Here is a 6,955-nt window from a genome sequence, read left to right as displayed (position 1 = left end):
TGCCACTTTAAGCCCCTGCCAGATGGATTCCAGAACGCTCTCAAGATACGCGTCTCCATCTCACCATTTAAGAATTACTAGGGATCTCCAGGCTGTGCTGTGCGGGAACAAGAAATACTGCCACGCCCGGGAAGAAACCTAATGAGAAACCAAACATGGCCAGACAGAAGCTTAACAAGAAATACTGGCCCAAGAAGAAGAGCGGGCTCCGGAGGCTGAGCAGGCAGCTGGCCATTTTCCCCCACGCATCGATCCAGGAAGTAGATAAATGGGAAGATATACGACAAGAGGGGCACAGGGCTGACGAAAGGGGAAGGTAAGGCAGCTTAAATCACGGGGCAAGTGCTAGCAGAGAGGGAAGATAACAGGATTTGTGTTTATGGCTAACAAAGAGAATCGGCTGAGGGGTTGAGGCCGGGAGATGGGTGAGCACTCAGGAGGAGGGAGAGCAGGGACTGTCCCATGGTCCCAGTGAATCGCTGACGAAAGGTGGGGAGTGACCATGAGTCAGGAACAAGTGCCTAAAGTGGACAACTCCCTCCTGGTTCATTTGGTGTGGCCCCAACTGCCTTTCATCTTCTCTCCTTGTTTCCTAACTTTCCTGGGCATCGCAGAGCATTCTAAGGCATATCCACATCTGCTGCCTCCTTCCACTTTCAGGATAGAATTCAAAGCTCATGTCAAGATACTGTGAACAACCCAGATACTCGCTGGGGACTTCTCCTGTGTCTGTGACTGTGCTAAGAACTTCCTGTGTCTTATTCCAACCAACATTCACTCTAGGACGGAGGCACTGGGCTTGTTCCCATTGTACAGATGAGGAACCTGAGGCTCAGAGAGGCTAAGGAACTGTCCCAATGCTGTAGAATGGCACTGGAATTTGAATCTAGGCAGTCTAGCTCCAGAGCTCACTTCCCTGACCGCGATTCTCGACTGATTCTGTTGCCATCCTTAGCATTTATACCTGATGACAGACTGTTTGCCTGTATCACAACCCCTTGGCCCATCTCAGGTTTCCATGTCCCTGTTCCATACACAGTTCCACTCACGCTGGCCATGACCCATCTCAAGGACAAGCCAGGGAGCTGCCTCCCTTTGCTGCCTTGGGTGTTCTCCAAAGGTGAAGAAACAGCTCAGTTCTCCTGCAGGTACAGCTGGGAAGTGAAGGAGTTCACAGCCCAAGGGGAACCCTCCAGCAGGGGACGGGAGTTGGGGGATGAATGCTGCCCCCCGTCCCACCCCTCAGAGAGACAATCCTGAAGCTTTCTAGGCACAGATCCTCAAAGCGTGTCTGGCCGGCTCGAGCCCCACTTCCTACAGCGATAAGCAGCTCCCAAACTCCCTGGATGTTGGCTCTCCCTCCTTTCTTGTCTTCTGTTCCCTCACTCCTGCTTCTTGCACTTCTTTGCACCTGAATCCCAGCACCCCAACCCTCGTCTCAGGCTCTGCTTTGGGAGAAGCCCGACTGAGACAAGATGCTACCTGCCTTAAATACAAGAAAACACAAGTAGGACCACCTAAGCCAAGACAAAATTTGGGAGTTGCGTAAGGAATGGAGTTTCTCTTATTCTCTCCAATTATACTCCTTGGCCTAGAAAATCAGAATTTATTTGTGAAATCTAACCACCCTACCTGAGAGCCCCTGACACCATTTGAAAACCACTTTGCCTATGGTTGTCCCTTAGATGCGCCTGGATTCTGGGAGTCATGTGCTGCTGCGACATCTTCAGAAAGCTCACTCAAGAGACGCCAGGGTCCATGGATGGTGTGTACATCCCAGCGAGGCCTCTGACACCCTGAAATGAAACAAGAATGGGACAAACAGGACCCCACTGACCCCTGGTTCTGATGGCTAGCTTCTCCCCTCTGAAAGTCACATGATCTTTTCAAAATACTCTCACGGCTATGACTGCAACATCTCTGGAAGATAGAGAGTTGAAAGGTTGTTCTCCCAGAAACAGGAGCCCAAAAGGGTCAAAAGCACCTTTTTGAGTAGTGATAGGGAATGTTTTCCCCTGGATTATGCTGGTTTAGCCATGTGGGAGCTGAAGACAGGAGAGTAGGAAGAGTTACGAGTGTGTGTGTGCGTGTGTGTGGGTGAAGTTGCATTCCTTAGCAAAACACCAAGATTTACTGAGAACAGAAGACCCCTCCCCACCCACAGAGGACACAATAAACATCCTGATTGGTGGGAGCATTTTCTTGGTATTCTTGCCCAAGTAGCATACCATTCATCCATCCATCCATTCATCAGTTCAACAAATGTTTACTGAGCACCTATTATGTGCTAGTTGCTGAGATTATAGTTATGAAGGGGACATGCATAGCTTTGCCGCCATGGAGTTCATCATTTCATGGGGAAACCAGAGAAGAAAATAAACAACCAAATAAATGAATTAGAGTATGATGGTTCTTTTAAAAACCCATGATCTATGACCCTTGTTTTATTATTAGATACAAATGCCTATGTTTTTAAATCCCTTCTTCATGTCTGCTAGTAAAATTGAGCTCTAAGAGCCAGCTTTTTTGTTAAAATGACAAATAATGAATCTCAGAGCCTGGCCTTAACAATGCCGAGTCTTCACCCTTAACAGAGGATGTCACAGAAGGAGCTGAAGGGGAAGGCTCTTGTCCGCTGCAGTGACGAAGGCCTAGATACCTCCTGCTTTAGAAAACAAAGTTTGAAAACCAGATTTGATAAGATGTGAGATTGAGAATATTCTTAGGAGCACACAGTCTCATTTTTCAGAGCAATATTTATAACTGTTAAGGCTCATGTGAATATTTATAATGTTCACAACTTGTCTTCAAAGTACACTGCGAGCAAAGGGCTCTGGAAAAAAATTCGTACGACTTTAGAAATGGTTGCCATGTCCTGTGGCAATAACTTCCAAAGGGAATCACAGCATTCTGACGATTATTTTACCTGGTACGGACAAGCCTGGGAATGGCGCTGCACAGATATCACTGTGCTCCCAACAGAAGTAGGTGTAAGACTGCACCGTCAAACCAGAAGTGGGTTGTTGGCACTTGCCTCTTGTCCCTCAAGATTGGTGGAGGGGAACGCCTATGTCTCTGATACATACTTTATTGGTAACAAAAAGAGTAGGAGTCTAGTTCTATAAAGAAATGAGTTTGATTCGGTGATTAGGGAAGATAATCTCCGAAGAGGTGGCAATAATGCTGAAAAGCTGAAACCCATGATTAAGAAGTCCACCCAGAAAGAGCAGGTAGAGTGTTCCAAGCAAGGAGACAGCAAGTGCAAGGGCCCTGGGGCAGGAGTGAGCTTGGTGTATTGGAGACACCCAACAAAGTCAGTGGAACTGGAACAGAGAGGAAGGAGATGGAGAATACCTTTCACTAGAAGGTTTGTGGAGTGTGTATTTCATTCTTTAGATGATGGGAGCCAATGAATAGCTTCAAGCAGAGGAGTGAGTTGTCCAAAACGCAGCCTCAGAGAGCCCAGCATGACTGGAAGGTCAGGATGCGAAGTTGGCCCCTGCTGGTGCTGACTTCCCATTCTGCAGCTCACTGGATGCGCACGTGTGAGGGGGTCAGCCATCAGCACATTGTAACTCAGTTCAGATGGATTTGCTTTTAAACTTCTCGTAAAATTGCCTGCACTCTGTGAATAATCCGATTCCCCTGGTCCAACAGAAGCAGAAAAGAAGCACAAAGAAAAGAATTTTTAAAGCCAAAAAAAAAAAAAAGAAAATTACCTGCTCACACCTGAAAGACTAAAGAGCTTACAGCTAGACGTCTTGGCCTGAGCCCTAGGGGCATGCTGTCTGCTGTCAGCACCGAATGGGAAAGAGGGGAAAAAAGAAAAAAAAAAGGTGTTGAGAGTTGGCTCTCCATAGGGGGGGTTCCACTGTTCCTTGAAACTGTCAAAGAAATCACCTGTATTTGGCAACCGTGATGCTGTTTGGGTAATGCTGACACTCTGGGAGCCTTTATTCCCCCACCCTTCAGGGGTCGACTTGCCCTTGCCCTGTCAGTTGAATGGGTAACATGAAAAATACCAAGGACGTCAAATGTTGACAGGGATGGGGAGGAACTGGAATGCTCATGTATTGTGGGTGTGAGTACAAAACGGTATAGCCACTCTGTAAACTATTTTGCAGCTTCTTAAAAAGTCAAACTTACACTGACCAATTAATGACCAATTATATGGCCAATTAATCCTGCTCCAAGGAATTTACCTAAAGGAAATGAAAACATAGGTCCTCATAAAGTCTTGTGCAAGAATGTTCATAGCAACTCGATTCATGATAGGCAAAACTCAGAAATACCTCAGATGTCCATCAACAGGAGAATGGATAAACAAACTGTGGAATATTCATACTAACCAACAATAAAAAATAAAATAAAGAAATGAGCTATTGACACAAGCTACAGTGTAGAGGACTCTCAAAAGCATTCTGCTGAGTGAGAGAAACAAGACACAAACGAGTATTTCCTGCATGATTCCGTTTAGAAGTTCTAGACTAGAAAAAAGTAACCTACAGTAATAGAAATCAGATGAGTGTTTGCTTCTGGGGATGGGGGAGAGCCTGGGAAGATGCCCAAGGAAATTTTCTGGGGTGATGGACATGCACTCTCTTGATAGGGGTGTAGGTTACACAAGGGCACACTTTTATCAAATTGACCTAAATGTAACCTTAAGATTGAGCATTTCACTGACTGTAAAAGACATCTTAGTTTTTTAAACGTAAAAACAAATAAAATTCACTTACTCTGGGCAGTCTTCTCTATCTTCTCCAGATTACATCAGGAGTTTATCTTAAACTGGAAGCTCTCAGAAGTAGACCCAGAGTGAATATTTGCATTACAGGTGGTTAATCTGGTAGGAGAGAAGGGAAGTATGACAAGGAAGGGAGGAGATCCAACATGGTGGAGTAGACAAGCACCCTGCCTGTTCTCTTCAGTGAACAAATTAAAATCACAACTAAATTATACAACAACCAACCTGGAGAACCACCTTAAGTCTGGCTGAACAGAAGTTTTATAACCAAAGATATAAAGAAAAAGCCACGTCAAGACTGGTAGGAGGGGTGGAGATGCGGAACTGGCTAACCCCAAACTTCCACGCGGTGGATGAAAATTGGGAGGGATATCCTGGGAGGTTCCTCTCAGAGAACCTCGGAGGCCAAGCCCCATGCTGTCCCCAGCCCAGTACTGGTGCTGGGAAGAAGAGTCCCCACAATATCTGGCTGTGAAAAACAGTGGGGATTCCAACCATCCTGGTGGAAAAGAAAGCAGCAGGAAACACAGGCGTCCTCTTACAGGCCCAGGGCACAGTCTCTCTCGCTCCCAGGCACTCACTTTGGGCTCCAGCAGAGGGACAGTAACTCGGGGGGTGTGAGAGACATATGAGGGGTACAGACTGAGTTGTGTTGTTTCATGTTGAGGGCTGGAGGACAGTAGCCATTTCTCTGTGTGGGGGGTCCTTCTCCCGTGCAGCCGGCAGGCAGGCACCATCTTTCCTATGTTGAGCCCTCCTCCTACACTTACACCAAATCTGAATCTGATTGGTCTGATGAGCTCTGCAGGTCCGCCCCACTGACTCACTGCGCCCTACCCCACCCAACTGCCCCCAGGCCCTTTCTCCACAAGCAGCTAGCCCCACCTGCATTTCACTCTTTGTCAGAAAACTATCAGAGTCTGACAGACCCCAGGCAGGGGACGACTGGCCTCAGTGTGCTCTGACACTTTGGTTTGGTTTTGTTGTGTTTTTTGGTTGTCCATGTTTTATTGAAACTATGACAGCACAGCAGGAAGATTCAAACGGCTCCACGAGGTGTTTTGAAATTCATCCCAACTGTAGGCTGAGTGACCTGCAGGTTGGACAGACGGCCAAAGTCCAAGAGCTTCAGCATTTCCTTAATGTTCAGATCAACTTCAACGATCTCCTGACCCAGGGCTGAGCCCTCAGGAACATAATTCTCTCTCCTTTCTTTGTCCGCTTCCTGCAGCTTGATGGAGATACCTCTTACGGGACCTCTCTGAATCCACTTCATCAGGTGTGCGACATAGCCTGCTATTTTGTTGTAGAACTTCTTGCTTGGAATAATGGCGATCTCCTCGCATGTGCGCTTGTTGGTGTGGAAGTCATTGCCCAGGTGTGTGTATACTTCTCGATGATGACCTGGGCCACTTTCTTCACGGTCTTAGTGCGAATGCAGCCCATCTTGGCAGGTCCCCGGTGAAAGAGCTGCTCTGACACTTTTCCTGAGTAGCTTCAGGCTCAGCATGGCACCAAACTAGAATTTACATTAACCTGGTGACCACAACTCTTCCCACTGTAGTGACTCTCTGAGCCCCTGCCTCACCCAGCTTGTGTACCACATGAAGCTTTATTAGTGGCTGAACTTTAAGGAAGCTGGAAGGTGGCAGCAGGCCTTGGGGTGTCCTGGCATTTTGTGGCCCAATATTAGTGGCAGATGTCCTTGGTTCTCAGGGTGGCCTCTCCCCCACGTCTCCAGGGTTAGCAGAAGCAGCAAACAAGGTGGATCTCTTCGTAGCTCTGACCCAATAGTCCCTGGCCGGTCACAGGCAGTGCCCTGGAGCCACTCAAGAGGGCCCAGAACCCACACACTTGGAGGTTGGATTCAGACCACAGCAGAACACCGCCCAATTAGCCCCACAAGTGGCGCATCCAAAGGATGGTCTCAACAGGCACCAGAGCTTGCTGGGGTGAATACCACTCAGTGGGGTAAGTCCTACACACAGCATCCCTTAAGCTGTGTACGTGGTCAAACCCACAGCCAATCAGCCTGAAAGTCAATCTCACCCACTGACGTGCCAATAGTAACCAAGGTCAGCTATAACAGCAGGGTACACACAACCCATGCAAGGGACACTCCTGGAGCACCCTGTACTAGTGACCAGGGAGACTGTGCCACAAGACCCCACAGGTCACCTACTACATAAGGCCACCTGGCCAAGACTGGGG

General features: G+C 47.7%; 1 pseudogene across 1 annotated transcript; it reads right to left on the bottom strand.

Moving 5' to 3' along the window:
• Positions 1–5,783: 5,783 nt before the first annotated feature.
• On the bottom strand, positions 5,784–6,190 carry LOC308492466 (small ribosomal subunit protein eS17-like; annotated as a pseudogene). Its single transcript has one exon. The product of its transcript is annotated as a small ribosomal subunit protein eS17-like (transcript).
• Positions 6,191–6,955: the final 765 nt, after the last annotated feature.

Source organism: Rhinolophus hipposideros (genome assembly GCF_964194185.1).
Source record: "Rhinolophus hipposideros genome assembly, chromosome: 24".
Lineage (NCBI taxonomy): Eukaryota > Metazoa > Chordata > Mammalia > Chiroptera > Rhinolophidae > Rhinolophus > Rhinolophus hipposideros.
Note: the sequence above shows the minus strand (reverse complement) of the source record. Positions and strands in the feature narration are given on the sequence as shown.